We start from the raw sequence: 18,303 nt of genomic DNA, 5'->3' as shown, positions 1-18,303 counted from the left end.
GTGGAGTGATGACATTGTTGTTTGAGATTTGAGTATCTGGCGTTTCCTTGTTGTCTCATTTCCCTTCTTCTTTGATCATGAGCGTTACCGTTCATACCTCCTTTCCTCGCTTCATCTTGCTCCTCCTTTAAGTTTGACACTCGTATCTTGTGAAACTTTTGAAAGAATTTTAGTTCTTATGATAAGTAACCTTTTAAATGTTTTGATTACTGATTCCAAAGTTCCAGTTTTGTTTTGTATAACCTTTCATTTCTACTTTCAAGTTTCGAGGACGAAACTTTTTAAAAGGTGGGGTGATTGTAACACCCCGTATTTTAATAAGTTGGATAAAATTCTTTTAATTGCTACTTTATATTTAATTACGTTGGTTAACGATTTATATATTTATTTTCTCAGCTAATTAATTAATTTCATTATAATTCGTTACGTTAAATTTAATAATCGTTAATAAGTTCTTTTAAAAGTTAGCTCGAGTTTGTTTAGTTGACTTTTTATGGGTTCATGTAAATAGTTTTATCTATTTAATAACTTTTTGTTTCTTTCTAAGTCCCTTATCGAAGTCGAGCTAAGTGGGCTCCAGACGGATCAGTTAGCTATTTCGAGTTTGTTCCGCTAAATTAGCAAATATCTTTAAAAGCCGCTAATTTAGTTAAAATCTCTAATAATTCCGATTCGAGCTAATTTCGTATTATTTTAGTTAACTAGCTGAGTTTATTTTATTTTCATTCATTAAATTTATTTATTATTGAGTATGTTTTATCTCGAAAAACTTTACTAAAATCGCCTCTATTTAACTCGAGACGATTTTAAAAGCGAGCGAAATTACTTAACGATGAAGTAACGTACGTATAATTAATAGCTAGCAAGCTAGCTGGTGTCTCATTATTATTATTATTATATTTAGTATTACTAATGTTATTTGGTTGTTGACCGTCACTTTCCCTTCATTTCTTCCTTTCCCCTTTTTCGTTTCTACCAGCAACAACAAACCCAGATCAAAACTCCATTTCCGTCGACATTCAACCTCAGATCCCGGCCCATTTCTCGATCAAATTCTGCAATTTTTGTACCACTCTCTTCCCCTTTCCTTCCTCCTCCTTTTAAGGTAAGAAAGTCTCCTTTTTGTAGTGGTTTCGTCTTTCGCCGTCTTATAAAAGTGTCGTCTTTTAGCTTCTTTATTCCGTTTTCTTGCCCTTTTATGAAGGATTCGAAGACCCGGGGTGAGGCTCGTGCCTTGTGGACCATTTATTCGAAGAATAAGGGGCGTTTAAGGTAACACGATTCTACCGATCCTAATACGCTTATTATTATTCGGGGTTGTATGAAATATGTGCTAACTGCTTTTCGTATTTGAAATTATATGGTGATTGTTCTTTTCGTACTTGATGGTAGTTATTGTTATAATATAGGAATAATATTACAATAGTATAATAATTTAGCTTCGTCAAGTTCATGGTTGTGAGATGGGCTTCGTTTATTTGAGGGTTTGTACTTGTTTATGGCCACGGAAATTAGAGCTTGTGGAAATTCGGATTTAGAGCAACGAGAGTGTCTATGCTTAAAACGTAAACAAGCTTGGAGGTGGCAATGTATACGTTGCCTATACGAGAGTAACAGGATGATTGATGACAAATAGCTGTATGATTAAAGGAGCTTTTAGTTGCAAGTTGTCCCATTATTTGGCCAAAGTGATAGGATACAGAAGTAATCAATGATTTATATATGGTATAAAGGATTATCTTGATATTCGGCATTGTACATTACCACCAGTATTTGTACCCCCGTATTGTGTTTTTATTATCGTTTTCTTTGACCTTGACTCGTGGGTGAGTAGCTTGGAGTTATACTCTAAATGTTGAGCAATTCCTTTAATGGAATATTTGACAATATCGATATTGAAATTGAGATGGAAATCTGGTTACTATGGAGTATTATATTATAGGACGGAGTAATGAGAGAGATGGGGTAGAGAGTTGAGATTGAATTAATTTTTGGGACGAGAGTGACTTTTATAAGATTGGCCTAGCAGCGGCCTGGCCGTGGCCTGCTGTAGCCTGGCCGTGGCCTGTTGTAGCCTAGCAGCCTGCGGGCAAAGGCCTAGCTGTGTCCTGGCCGTGGCCTAGGCAGTGGCCTGGCCGTAGCCTAGGCAGTGGCCTGGCTAAGTCGCGAGTTTGGGACGTATCTATAAATTGTTTTGACGCTAGTTTGGTTTTTTTAAAATATAATTAAATTAATTTCCGTCTCATATTTTATATAACGATAATTCGTTAATATCGTCCTTTCACATAATTATTTTAGGTGACTCATATGTGGTTGAAGATGAAGAGTAATTTTGGGTTTTAGAAGCTTTCTCAAGTTTATTGCTTGTCTCTTTGCTAGCTTAAGGTAACTATTCCGAGTTACTCGACGAATTAATGTCACATTAGTAGTTAATGTTGTGCTTGTTGTTTGTTAAGTGTTTAGGTGATTGATAATGTGTTACTTTCGTTTTTCACATGATAGAAATTAGAAATAGCATGAGAATGATATTGTGATAAATTTTGTAATTTGGGCCAAAGTAGGCCAAGACTCTGAGCTGGGCCAGATTGACCGAACGAGTTTGGTCAAGCTAGGTTTAAACCAGTCAGCCTCGATTTGACCGATGACCCGTCGCGGGACTCGGGTCGAGGGTTTGTCTTTGAGGTAAGATTGGATGTTTTATGTTATGCCTTGATATTTGTAATTATCATTTCACATGTTGGTTGTTGGATGCTTTGGATGCTTTATACTTGAGTCTTCTTGCCTTGTTGCCATTTTAGCTTGTTCTCATGAATTATGAGATTAACGGTTAGCTGGAATTTGGATTATTATTGATATTGAGGATATTGTTGGATTGTCTGCTGAATAGACATTTATATAGCCTTTCACATGATAGAATGTTAGCATTTATGTTGGTAAGTTGGACTCTCTGCCCTCTTATGGTTAAGTGGGTGTCTTACTTGTCTTGTGTGGTGTGGGCTAAAGTATTCAAGCTGGGACTAGCTGGGACTAGGTCCTAGGTGAGTATTTCGGCCTTCATCATAGATAGGTCTTTATAGTCTTTGACGAGTATATGTTCACTGCTTGATAGCCTTTGTGTTCCTGACTAGTGGATTTATATCCAAGATGGGGCATGACCTCATTACTTATTTTGATAGTAAGTGGTCAGCTTAAGTACTAGCCAACCCTTTGGTGGACTCCTTAGGGTACTCACTTTGTTTTAGAAAAATTGTGGGTCTTGGGTGCGGTGGTGTGTATCCGCATGTCTAGGTCTGCGTAGATTTTAGGCTAGGGTTGTGTTGTGTCTTGGCCATGTTTTATTAATATTAACCGCTGAGCCAAGATACCGGTTCGATTACCTTCCCTACCTCGTGGTATAGACTCGAGTTACAGAGTGACTATTGACGGTACTAAGAACTTATGCCTGTCTTTGATATATTGCCCTTTCTTGTATGGTGATTCTATGAATCATAGAAGGTGAGATGCAAGCCGGCTATGGTTGATAGAGTTTGGATTCCTGGATGTTATGTGATTCACATGATAGTGTAGTATGAGTCGGTCTAGTATTCACTGGCTAGGACTATGTGTTGTTATATTGTTGTTCACATGATAAGCACGATTGTCTAGCATCCATATGCTAAGGCTATGTGTTATTCATATTCATATTCTTATGTTTACATGTTATATTAATGATGACATTTCGTGGCTGGGAGAAGTCGGAGTTACTCCCCACTGACTGTGGCTTTCGTATTTGTATAAAATGCGAATGACAGGTAGGTGATGCATATATGGGGTACATGGACGAGCTAGCGAGCAAAGTAACCTTGGGACCTAGACTGGTTTTATTTCATTGTGACCCTTAAACCCTTTTTGTGTCACATACATTTTAGGGACATATGTCTCCCTTTCTCATATTTGGTTTGTATAACTTTGTTTCGCGACTTTAGCGATGTTTCATTCATGAGATTTATTTTGGACCTTGCATGTTTGACACCTTCCCTTTTGGATATCTTTATAACAGGTTCAGGTTTTAAAAATTACAGGTTTTTACCCAATTGAACCTATTACAAACATATCCTGTCAGTTTTTCTGTAGAATTACGTGTTTACTTTTCCGCAATAAATGAGGGTGTCACATAAGGCTTCTAAGGCACTCTCCGACACACACCTAGTGGCATTCATACGTCTCTAGGTGATGCCTAAGAAGGTATTCCTATGGGGTTCACTCTCAAATTCTAACCCCGGGTATCTGGGATGGGTAAAGGCGGGTGGTGCCTCCTGTTCAGGTTTGGGTTGACGGTTGTTTCTCCCACGGTTACTCCTCGTGTTTCTTGACATGCTACAAGAGAAATCACACACAAGACATAGAAGGAAATATGAGACTTGTGACTAATTTTGAAAGTGGATGAAATTCTCCCCCAAAATCCCAATTTAAAATTGACCAAGTAGTGAGCATCGAAATGAAGTTTTTGACATAGTGAGTGTTAAAATTTGAGAAATTCATTTACATTTTTGAGATGAAACTTTCTTGATCTACCTCATATTGTAATAATAACAACAACAACAACAACAACAACAACAACAACAACAACAACAACAACAACAACAACAACAACAACAACAACAACAACAACAACAACAACAACAACAACAACAACAACAACAACAACAACAACAACAACAACAACAACAACAACAACAACAACAACAACAACAACAACAACAACAACAACAACAACAACAACAACAACAACAACAACAACAACAACAACAACAACAACAACAACAACAACAACAACAAATAGAGTTTTAGAATTATTTTTAGAGGAATTTTGGTGTTGTTGGAATAAGGTGAAAATGAGATATGAAGAAGATAAGGAATGGAGAAAAAGGGAATCAAACCCATGTAATTCTCAGCTCCGTTCCACTCAGTCGAGTGGCAAGTTCACTCAGTCGAGTGGGAGTTTACTCGGTCGAGTGGCATGTTTTCCAGAAGTTTCTACCCTCTAGAAAGCGGTCCGCTCGGTCGAGTGTCGGGCCCACTCGGTCGAGTGCACCGTCATTCGCTCGAGTCCGGACTCGTACTCGGTAGAATGGTTGCTTACGGTTGGAAATTTATAGTCGAAAGCGAACGATGAAATCCCTGCAACACAAAGAGAAGGTTCGAGAGTCCACCGGCTTTCGTTGACTCACCAGAGTTAGCGTATACGTCATCCCATTTTATCGTCTTTTGTGTAAAATCATGGTACTAGTGACTACTATACCAACATAATTCACTAATCATATACGACAAATACAATAACATGCATTCATTTAGCACACGGTGTAAAATTCAAAAGCAAAGTCATCATTCGTATACCAACATATACTACTATTTCTAAGCATAGTACTCCTAACAACCTAGCATTCAACCTCCACAGTTTCATGTATCATGGCAAGCACTATATCATGCGAGAACTTAACGTAAATCACGCGTTCATGCAAGCATACAACTATACAACTTCCACATAGCGTTCACCCATACTTTTAACTACACACATAGTCACCAACTGAGACAATATGCACTAGTTTTGATATGAGCGTGCCCACTCATACAAAACTTATCTTCTATCGTACTCAAGCTGGGTTCATTTTATTAGCCGCACCTAGGTTCATTTTGGTTCATTGGTTTAGGCTCCAAAATCGTCGCTTTGATACCACTTTGTAACACCCCTTCTTAACCGGCCAAGATAATTTGCAGATGTTACCTTCTCGGTTTCCCGAGGCGGTAAAGGTAAATTGTAGATACGATAAAGAAACATTTATTATAAATGACGAGTTTAGTTATTACAACCATAAACTAATGAATAAATTACAACTCATGGCTACTATACTCATCTAACTAGTGATACTCATCTCGTGACTCATCAAGCTCGTCCCCGTCTCCCGTACTATCCAACAATCTGTATCTAACCTACTCCCCATATGACCAAAGGACATCATATGGATCAACACATGCCACCCCAAAAGAGACAAGTTACAAATACATAGACACAACAAACGTCAGTTTCAATAGACAAATAAAAGATGACATGACAAGTGTAAACATGCAACATGACTACTAATGTGAATGAGATGCTATCAAACCACCGCCACCATGGTACCGGGACACGCCCAGACATACCGACAACCACACTGGTACCGGGACACACCCAGACATATCGACAACCACACTGGTACCGACATACTAATAACCACAAAAAGGTACCAGGACACGCCCAGACGTACCGGGTCCGGAAGCCAACCGGATCCCCTGCCAGACGTCGTTTCTCAACCACATGAGTCCCTCCGTAACTCAAGCCATTAATGTGCACATCCCTCTTGGAGTGAGAAGTTCCATGAGGCGACTCAAGCATAAGACGGTCTCCCAACCGTCTTTCGTCTCCAAATCAACAACAACAACAACAACAACAACAACAACAACAACAACAACAACAACAACAACAACAACAACAACAACAACAACAACAACAACAACAACAACAACAACAACAACAACAACAACAACAACAACAACAACAACAACAACAACAACAACAACAACAACAACAACAACAACAACAACAACAACAACAACAACAACAACAACAACAACAACAACAACAACAACAACAACAACAACAACAACAACAACAACAACAACAACAACAACAACAACAACAACAACAACAACAACAACAAATAGTGTTTTAGAATTATTTTTAGAGGAATTTTGGTGTTGTTGGAATAAGGTGAAAATGAGATATGAAGAAGATAAGGAATGGAGAAAAAGGGAATCAAACCCATGTAATTCTCAGCTCCGTTCCACTCAGTCGAGTGGCAAGTTCACTCAGTCGAGTGGGAGTTTACTCGGTCGAGTGGCATGTTTTCCAGAAGTTTCTACCCTCTAGAAAGCGGTCCGCTCGGTCGAGTGTCGGGCCCACTCGGTCGAGTGCACCGTCATTCGCTCGAGTCCGGACTCGTACTCGGTAGAATGGTTGCTTACGGTTGGAAATTTATAGTCGAAAGCGAACGATGAAATCCCTGCAACACAAAGAGAAGGTTCGAGAGTCCACCGGCTTTCGTTGACTCACCAGAGTTAGCGTTTTATCGTCTTTTGTGTAAAATCATGGTACTAGTGACTACTATACCAACATAATTCACTAATCATATACGACAAATACAATAACATGCATTCATTTAGCACACGGTGTAAAATTCAAAAGCAAAGTCATCATTCGTATACCAACATATACTACTATTTCTAAGCATAGTACTCCTAACAACCTAGCATTCAACCTCCACAGTTTCATGTATCATGGCAAGCACTATATCATGCGAGAACTTAACGTAAATCACGCGTTCATGCAAGCATACAACTATACAACTTCCACATAGCGTTCACCCATACTTTTAACTACACACATAGTCACCAACTGAGACAATATGCACTAGTTTTGATATGAGCGTGCCCACTCATACAAAACTTATCTTCTATCGTACTCAAGCTGGGTTCATTTTATTAGCCGCACCTAGGTTCATTTTGGTTCATTGGTTTAGGCTCCAAAATCGTCGCTTTGATACCACTTTGTAACACCCCTTCTTAACCGGCCAAGATAATTTGGAGATGTTACCTTCTCGGTTTCCCGAGGCGGTAAAGGTAAATTGTAGATACGATAAAGAAACATTTATTATAAATGACGAGTTTAGTTATTACAACCATAAACTAATGAATAAATTACAACTCATGGCTACTATACTCATCTAACTAGTGATACTCATCTCGTGACTCATCAAGCTCGTCCTGTCTCCCGCGTACTATCCAACAATCTGTATCTAACCTACTCCCCATATGACCAAAGGACATCATATGGATCAACACATGCCACCCCAAAAGAGACAAGTTACAAATACATAGACACAACAAACGTCAGTTTCAATAGACAAATAAAAGATGACATGACAAGTGTAAACATGCAACATGACTACTAATGTGAATGAGATGCTATCAAACCACCGCCACCATGGTACCGGGACACGCCCAGACATACCGACAACCACACTGGTACCGGGACACACCCAGACATATCGACAACCACACTGGTACCGACATACTAATAACCACAAAAAGGTACCAGGACACGCCCAGACGTACCGGGTCCGGAAGCCAACCGGATCCCCTGCCAGACGTCGTTTCTCAACCACATGAGTCCCTCCGTAACTCAAGCCATTAATGTGCACATCCCTCTTGGAGTGAGAAGTTCCATGAGGCGACTCAAGCATAAGACGGTCTCCCAACCGTCTTTCGTCTCCAAATCAACAACAACAACAACAACAACAACAACAACAACAACAACAACAACAACAACAACAACAACAACAACAACAACAACAACAACAACAACAACAACAACAACAACAACAACAACAACAACAACAAGAATAACAAATCCTCCAACATATGATAATGACCAATGCATGAACCACAACCAACATATCATAATCACCCTCTTAATGATGCAATTACCACAAAACATGTTATAATGCAAATATCCTAATTATGCAAGGCTAACTACAACATCAACATTATTGAAACCGAGTAGGATTAACCTACCTTTTAGCAATCTCCTCAAGCTACTTGGATCCGGACCAAAACCGTCTCAAGGAACCGTCTCATCCTATACAAATTACATGATAATTGTCACAATACATCCTATACTAATATACACTACAAAGCTCCTTATTATCACCTTTTAATTACTCCAAATACACCTACTAAACACTAATTAATTACTCATGACGAATTCCCCCAAAAGTTAGGGTTTAAAGACTAGAAAAGGAGAGATCTTTACTTACTAAGTGAAGGAGATGAAGAGGAAGGTAGTAGATCTTCTAATCCAAGCTTGAATCCTAAGTAGAAGGTGTTTGTGAAAGTTTAGGGAGAGGGGAGAGGGGAGGGAGTTCGGAGAGATAAGGAGGAAGGTGAAAATGATTTTAGGGTTAGGGAAGAAAGGGGATTAATCCCGTGTTCTGAAAACAGCGGCACTCGACCGAGTGCCGAGTCCACTTGGTTGAGTGGACTCACTCGGCTGAGTAGCACTCCACTCGGTCGAGTGTACCCTTCACTCGTCCGAGTAGACCCACTCGGTCCGCTGCAACACCAATCGGTCTAGGCTCAGGTCTAGTGTAAGGCTATTCTTTCCTTCTGAGTGCTCTCTTATCGGTCTAATCCTCCTCCCACACATCCCAAGATCTAAGTACGGGTCCCACAAAGGCCAGGTATTACACATAAACATGCTAAATTACTTATATTTGAGTTGCATATCAATAATTAACGTAAATTAACCAACGAACAATAACTAAACCGCGGGTCTGACTTTCACAGTCATAACCCAGCTCAAGAATAGACGTAGGGTCTGATGCGCCTCTTCCAGAGGACGCAACAATTGATTCGCCTATTTTGTGTTGGTTTCTGCCTCTAAGCTCTTTCTCGTCTTGACGTAGGCTTCTAATCGACTATTATTCATATTATCTCTCTAAAATACGACGTATTTTCATATTTATTTTCTTTTATTTTTAAATCCTTCCTTTTGAGTGTATCTATAACGTAAATTCATGTAATCCATTGTAATTTATATCATGTAATTCATTTATATATTTTTCATATCATTCTTGTATGATTTATCTTATCTGGCATATTCACATGTAATCAACCTAAATTCTTACTTCAACCCAATTGAGTGCTAAATTGTTTGTTAACTAACATAGTCTAATTTGACATGCTAGGATTAATCTCTGGATGTTGCATTGCATGCATTACAATTGACAACATATCGAGTATAAATAATTTCCCTGATCATTAGTAGAGGCCGCTATCGAGGCGGGCGGGATTAGGTGTTCAAATAAAGAGCTTCCTAATACGTACCCTCACCCCTTACTCAGATATCTGTGAGCATCCGTGTTCATTGGCATTGCGAGAGTCATTCTAGACATAGAATGCTTAGGGTGACGAATTTCTTAGTGTTCATGTCTGATGAGTCATAATTATATACATATTTATGCCTCCCCTTGGTTACTTTTGATATGGTTTTCATGTTAGTTTATATTAATTACATGCCTTTTATGCTAGAATGTTGATACTTCCGCTATTCGGTGTTTAATACAGGAATGATGCATTTATGGAGCAAGGGAATGAAATGAGCACTAAGGAGTGGGCATGAAGGAATACATGGAGCATGGCACAGGAATCTAGAAGAATAAAGGAAGAGAAGTGAAGAAGACAACACGAAGAAAAGAGCTGAAACAGGGAGCATGCTCGATCAAGCCCAAGTGAACTCGATCAACTGGGAATGTACTCGATCGAGTGCACCCAAGCTTGATCGAGTACACACTATTTTGAGGATTTTTCTGTAATTTCCTTAAGTCGGTTATGTTTTACTATAAATACCCAATTCGTACCCTATGTTATTTTTACGCTTTATTTTACCTAGATACGTATAATTTACCTTAGAAATTCTCTAAAAACTCTTAGTTTAGTTTTATTGCTCTTATTTTTAGATCTAAGCACTCTCTATTACGGTATTTCTATTACGGTATTATTGTTAATCTTTCTTCTATTATTAATCATTCATTTATTGCTCATCTTTTATGCTTTTAATTATGTCTTCTATTATTATTATTGTTGTTGTTCTTTCTATCATGTGTAGCTAATTTACTCATCTAGGGTAAAAGAGGATCTAGGTCGTTAGAAGGGGATTATATTAATGAATTGATAGTTAAATTGCTTATTCGTTGTTGTTCAGTTTATTGTTCTTCATCTAGTTAATTAATTACTGGCCAGGGTTAATTGACTATTATAGCGAATTGAGACTTTCACCGACCGAGTTAGAATCAATATAGGTTGCGATAACTGAATAAAGTAATTTAATGATAGCGACCACATGTTAAATTAGATCTAAAGGGAATATCGAATCGACCGATCATATAACCTTAAACAACATAATTAGCTCTGTTAATGAATTAAATCTGACCCCCGGATGACTACCTAGTGAACTTGATCCTTAGACTCTTTACTATTATTGAATTTGTCTTATTTACTTTATTGCAATTAGTTTTAGCAAACCAAACAAACAAATCCTTCAAGAAATTGGTTACCTTTAAGACGAACGTAAATATTAGCAAATAGAACAATTAACTCACCTCCCTATGGATTCGACCCTTTCTTGCCACTAGCTACCAGTTATTAGTAACTTAGGATTTATTTTGATATGCCAACGACTGAAAATAACCTTATCAAATTTGGCGTTGTTGTTGGGGAGGCAACATTTTTTTCTGTTTGTTTTTGTTTATTTTTGTCTTTTTTTTCTCAGAGAGCATCAGTTCCTTTAAACAGTTTGATATTTTTCTTGTTGTTTTCGTGTATGCCCAGGTTCAACGGGTCGAAGATTGTAACTTTTCATCCCGAGCCAAATAAGACTTTCCGCTATAGACTAAAATTTCAAAGAGAAGTAAGTCGAGTGGAAGACTTGAGTACACTTGACTACGAGCGGCTTACTTTCGCAGAAGATTCGTCCTTTGAAGAGGACACATTAGTTTATGCACACGTTATTTCTACAACACTAAAGATGCCGACCTTGGCAAGTCATTGCGAACCCACCATTGATCCTAAAGGCTTTAAGCTCCTTACCACTGATAAAGGGACCTTTGAGATCAAACCGTCTTACATAAGCCTGTTTGAGCGAAATTTATTTGGAGTAAGAGCTGGAGAAGACCCTGCCAAGCACATGGAGAAATTTGTCCCATATTGATGTTCTATTCCCTTGACTGTTGTGGTGACTCAAGATCAAGTCAAACAGACTCTTTTTGCTTTCTCTCTAAGAGATGATGCAGCAGGATGCCTACGTGACTTGGTTATGGAGACCAATGCAATCACTAACTGGAATTCATTAGCTCTTGCATTCTACAAGAAATATTTCCCTCCACAGAGACAAATAATCTAAGGAGCATATGTTCGCTTTAAAAGATTGGTTCGTTTAGTCTCTCACCATGGCTTCGAGAAGTGGTTTCTTTACAACCAGTATTACAACGGCTTGTATAACGATCATAAGGCTCTACTAGATTCTTCAGCTAATGGGAAATTCCAGGACAATACTAATGATGATAATGCATGGAAATTGATTGATCAGATAGCTATCCACACTGCTGAATATGGTAACCCCATAGGTAGAAAGAGAGGGGGTGGTTCAGATAATGTTGTTGCAGCACAGATGGAGGCCTTGACTGCTCAGATAGCCGAGTTAAAGACCTCTCAGTCTTTGGGTAATAAGAAAGAAACGGTTCATGCCATGACTCAACAAGAAGTGTCCTGCAAGAGATGTGAAATTGATGGCCATACTGCGGCCAAGTGTATGAGTACCATTGAACAAGTTCATGCTTTTCAGTCTTTCAAGCAAGGTACTCCATATTCTAGCTCCTTCCCTGAAAGGAGTCAGAATGTGTTTTCTCAAGCCCTGCAGTAGAATGCATATATCATTCTCCAAAATTGTGGTAATCAACCACAAGCGAATTTCGTTCGCCAAAATCAAGGAGGTTTTCAACAGCTTCAACCTCCTCCTCAAGCTCTTAGTAATGACATGGCCGAGATGAAAGCTTTATTGCAGCAAACTTTGATGATTCAACAAAAGCAAATGGCTCAACTTTCTGAACTTATAGCTCATAACAAGATTTTGGATACTCAAGTTGCTTAAATGACGGCTCAAAATCCTTCAAAACAGCTCGGCAATCTTCCTCCTCAAGGTAAACAAGCACATGAACAAGTTAATGTTATTTCACTGAGGAGCGGTACTTCTTATCAGAGTTTGGATGTACCCATTGATGATGATGAAGTCCCTTACATGCATGCTAAGGTATTAGGTAATATTGAGCTAAGTGATGACGAGAAAGAATTAAGCAAGGATCAAACACGGAATAAGCAAAAAGGCGAAACAACGAGGAAAAGCATGTGTCCTCGATCGAGTACCAGCAGGCTCAATCTAGTACACCACCCAGAACTTGATTTTTCTCATGTTTCAGCTACCGCATTGGAAGAAAATAGGATCCTCGATCGAGTAACCACTAGACTCGATCAACTACACCTCATAACTGACGACGGTGCATCTAAATTAACAACCAAAGCAAATGAAGCCGAGCCAATTAAAATTCAAATACCTTTTCCACACCGATTGCAGAAGTCTAAGCTTGAACAACAGTTCGGGAGGTTTATGGAGGTAGTGAAGAATCTTCAAATAAATTTGTCATTTACTGAATTGGTAACTCAAGTGCCGGAGTATGCTAAGTTTTTAAAAGAGATCTTATCAAAGAAGTGGTGATTTGATGAAGTTGAGACTGTGGCATTCACTCAGGAGTACGCGGCCGCATTGTAATCTAACTTACCATCAAACCTAAAGGATCCAGGGAGTTTTTCTATTCCTTATCATATTGGTAGTATAGTTATAGATAAAGCCCTTTGTGATTTAGGGGCTAGTTTTTGTGTCATGTCGTATTCTATATGTAAAAAGTTAAATATAGGTCAACTCCGTGTTACCAGTATGACCTTACAAATGGCTGACAGATCTTTAAAGAGCCATATAGGAGTCTTAGAGGATGTGGCAGTTAGAGTAGAAAGATATTTTATTCCAGTTGATTTCCTTGTTATGGATATGGCCGAGGACTTCCAAATACCTATCATTCTTGGTAAACCGTTCCTTCACACTGCGGGAGCAGTCATAGATGTTAGGAATGATAGTTTGACACTAAGGGTTATGGATGATACTTGTGGACAAGGCCCTCGGGAACTGCGTCCGCGGGATCCACACTAGGCATAATCGACTCGAGGTTCTTTTGAATCGAATTAAGACAAATTAGAGTCGCCACCAAGTTTTTTGGGAACTTGGAACCGTTCAAGTCAACTTTACACCTTTCATTGAAAAGCATAAAGCCAATCGACTACGAGTGATTAAAGATAAAGACTTGTACCCTATATCACTCGATTTGAATGACTCTCGTAATCCAATGGTATTTAGACGGATCCACAAACCATAGATCTTGAGTAAGGGGTGAGGGTACGTGTTAGGAAGCCCATAAGGACACCTAACCCCGCCCGTCAATAACGGCCTCTACTAAGTCAAGTATCGGATTTCAAACAAGGTCATAGCTACTACGATATATGATATGCAAACATCGTTTTCAAAACCCTAACATGTGAAATTTCTATGTCGATTTAGATGCAACTACACTAACTTTGTCAAAGTTGTAATTTAGCATGTGGGTTGATTGATCTAACAACATATAAACGAAACAATCAAGGCTTGATGGGAATGGGGGAGCCGTTGGGATCTACCCTATTACAACCCAGGCATTTCATGCCGACACAACAATAAATTAAAGATACAACTCGATCTAAATACAATCGCTATATACGACACCGTACATGACACATTACACGGCCATTCGACCTAGAAAAACGTGCACAAAGGGGTGGCCCACGGCTTACATGACTCACGGACTTGGGTCACTCCTCGTGATGTGTGTTTTCACTTAATCTTATCGAATTAGACATAGGGCTACGCACCAAAGCACGCATTAGCATAAATCGGGCCATGTTGCTTTAAACAACATGTGATTTACTACGCCCTCACATGCATTGGGGCACAACCATCTAACCAAACAAGACTAAGGTTTTTGGAAGAGGTTTTGACTCGATAAAAGAAAGCTAACTTGAAAATTACAACTCGACTAACAAACGATAAATTACAAGCGACAAAACAATAAAGAACAAACGATGTAAAACAAACGAAACAAGAAAGACCAAAGGACACGGCCAAGCCACGGCCACTCTAGACACGGCTACCCTAGGTCCTAAGTCAGGTTCATTAGTTAGATCAATTGATTGCGAAACAAGTTCGAAAGCGGGTTAGAAAACAAGTTAGAAAACAAGTTAGAAACGACGTTGATAGATTGAGATGATGTCGCGCCAAGGTGTATTCTACACGGCCTAAAAGGGTCAAATTAGGTCAAGTTCGCTAATTAATTTAACTCATCGAGTGTTAATAAGACGGTGCTAATCACGCACTCTTATACTAGCGAGAAATTAGGTGAAAGAGAGAGATGTATTCAATTAAGTTACAGAATCGTCAGTTGATTTTTAAAGCTATGTCGATGTACCCTAACGTGTCTAATTAGGTTATTAAATTGATCTAATGTCATCTAAACGAGTTATATGTTAACAATCAGAGGTCATACTAACATGTAAATGGTCCAGGGGCAGGTCGAATCACACGAAACAAAGGAGGGATCAAAAGCGAAGAACGAAGTCAGAAATCATTTTATTAATGCCCTACCTTGAACACGAGGATATGTAAATGAGACGGGGGTGTACGACCGACTGATGTAGCGGTTTCTTTCCCATCTTAAGTCAACGCGGGTGTTCATGGTGGTACTTTAACTCATACTCGGACTAAACTAGTTTCATAGTTAATAAGAACAATCGATAAACAAAAACGATAAACAAAAAAAACGAACTATAAGAAAACAAACATAAAATACGAAATAAAAGGGAGAAAGAGGAGGATTTGATGCACCCTCAACCTACATGTATCTTTGACACCGTCTTGGGTCGTAATCGATGGTAGATTTTATCTCGAGAGGCCGTCGTCGACGAAGAAACAAAGCAAACAACACGTTTTTATCGAATCTGGACAGCAACTTTCAAACAGCGATTTCTCTCTCGTTTCACGATGAAAATTCGATTTAAAAGATGTTTTGAAAACTAGAAAGAGAGGAGAACAGAGATATTAAAACAATCCCTGCTCGTTTTGAGTTATTGGGCACGAAAAACGAGCACAAACAGAACTGGACAGACAGGAAAAACCGCGAAAACAGAGTGTATAACACTCTATTTTTCGAGGGAATTCGTGTACTCTCAAGGGCAATTTGGCTCGTAAATATTTGTCTAATATATATATGGATGTTGTATAGTTAATTAGGAACAAGAAACTCGAATTTTGATGGATGTTTGAAGGAGGAACGAATTGTATTTCGAAGAGGACACACAAACTGTTCCAGTTTGCAAGTCGGTTTTGTGAAGGGTTTTTGAGAGGCAATTAGGGTTTGTTTCTGGAGTTTAAAGCTTGTAAGTGAAGGTAGTATGTATGGAGATCTTAGAGGAATGGATGTATGGTGAAGGGTGGGTATTTATAAGGAGTTAAATTAGGGTAAAAGGGAGGAGAGGCAGACGGGCTTGGCTGAGCATAGCTGCTGTCCAGCAGCTTTTGGGGGGTTTTCTAGGGTTCGTATGGGGGGTTTTCTTGGTGGTTAAGGTAAGGTAATATGGGTAGGATATTAGGGTATGGGTTAGGGTTAATGGGCACGGGTTTTGGTGGTATTTGGAGCGGGTTTTGGGCTCGGGTTCGAGCTGCAAAACAGGGGGGGCTGTTTGTGTATGCGGGCTTTTTGGGGTGATTTGGGGCATGATTTGGGCCGTGGTTATGGGGTTAGAACTGGGGTTGGATGGGTAGAGGCTTAGGTTGGTTAGTGTACTCAAGATTCGTGCCAACTCGTAAAGAAAACGGGCCCAAAAACCGAGCTATAATCGAGCTCCAAAACACGTGTTTGAAACGAGTTTTTCTCGATTTTTAAATCGATTTTTCAAATCAATTAACACATTAAAATAAATGATTTTTCAAATCAAATATACTCATAAAATGATTTTTCAAATCAAATATTTATTTTATTTTCAATAAAATAAACTTGAGAAAATAAATTCAAAATAAAGTAAAATAAATTGAATTCATCTTAAAAAAAAGCTTTAATTTAAATATCATTTAAATTAAAAGAATACTCCGTCGACAACGCTCATTCTACATCGTAAAACGAACCCAAATAATGACAATGACAACTGAAGAATACATGTGTCCTATCATCATCGGGTGTTTGTCGGGTTCTCTATAAATTCCAATATCGACGGATACGGGTATCTCTGAGCCCCCACTTTGACCGAGGCTTGGACAAGGCGAAAGTCAAAGTATACCCCAGTCCCTCTCGACCGAGGATTCTTCGGGTCGTTTATAGTCCATTAGACTTGCGTATATAAGCTCACCAGCCATAAGAAGAGATCATACCCGAAACTTCGTTGGGGATTGACTCTTGCTTCACATTGTGTCAAATTATCGTCATTGGTCGTCGACCCACAAATTGCATATATGGTGGGTTGAGCCTTATCCTCAGGCGCCTACGTATCCGTTTCTGATGGAATCAAACCCGTGTCGTAGTTCGGCAACTGCTGACACATGCCCAAAGTTTATCATCTGCTGGCGTTTGTCCAAAATTCATCATCTGCTGACATTTGCCCAAACTTTATCATCTGCTGGCAGGTGCCAAAATGGGACGGGACTTTCCGAGGAGGTTGCCGCCACTTTCATCATTTGCTTTCAGCTGCGGAATTCTTCCATTTCATACTCTTGTATTGAATTGAATTTTGGGTGGATGTCATCCCTTTCATCTTGATAATGGTCTCTCGAAGCCAACGGCTGTGAGCCCCATTTGTAATGGCTCTAAAGTCGAAGACTTTAGAGCCCCCAGTTGAAGCATATCCTGCTACATTTGAAACACAAAAACGTACTAGCAATAATCATCACATAAGCACATTTGGATCATCGATCTTAAAATCGGATCATTTGAAATACTGGGTCATCGACCCGAAAATTGAATTTGAAAATTTTGAATAATTGGGTCATCGACCCGAAGTTTGAATCACTTAGAATATTGGGCCATCGACCCGAGGTTTGAAGTTGAAGTGTTGGAATGCTGGGTCGTCGACCTAAAATTAAATTTGAATGACTGGGTCATCGACCCAAAATTTGAACAAGTTGAAAATTTTGAATAATTGGGCCATTGACCCTTCAAAAATTGAATTTGAATTTCGAAGGATTGGATCATCGACCCACAGAGATTCCACTACTTGCATCATCTATCCACAATTCGCAAAAAGTTTTTGAAATTTCAGAATTCTGAAAAATTTGGCATTTTGAAATCGAACCTTGACGGGTGAGCATGAAATACGACTCAGATACTCCGTATGACCCGTAAACAAACGTGGGCGTAGCCCGCTACCGTAAAACAAAAAAGGAAAATAAAACCGTAAGTGTGCACGGTTTTTAATTCAATTATTGACTTGTTGGGGGTAGAAATGTAAATTGGCCATTCTGGCGCACCCAAAAGATGGCAAATAGGA

The 18,303-nt window shown here is 39.1% G+C and overlaps 1 long non-coding RNA gene across 1 annotated transcript; it reads left to right on the top strand.

Annotated features, from left to right (window-relative positions):
* Window positions 1–942: 942 nt before the first annotated feature.
* LOC141602632 (uncharacterized) lies at window positions 943–4,147 on the top strand. The gene is made up of 4 exons (XR_012524573.1): window positions 943–1,105; window positions 1,205–1,272; window positions 2,299–2,385; window positions 3,792–4,147. It is a non-coding gene; the product is annotated as an uncharacterized LOC141602632 (long non-coding RNA).
* Window positions 4,148–18,303: the final 14,156 nt, after the last annotated feature.

This window comes from Silene latifolia, chromosome 9, assembly GCF_048544455.1.
Source record: "Silene latifolia isolate original U9 population chromosome 9, ASM4854445v1, whole genome shotgun sequence".
NCBI classification, from domain to species: Eukaryota; Viridiplantae; Streptophyta; class Magnoliopsida; order Caryophyllales; family Caryophyllaceae; genus Silene; species Silene latifolia.
The sequence above is the reverse complement of the archived record's forward strand: the minus strand, read 5'-3'. Positions and strand labels throughout refer to the sequence as shown.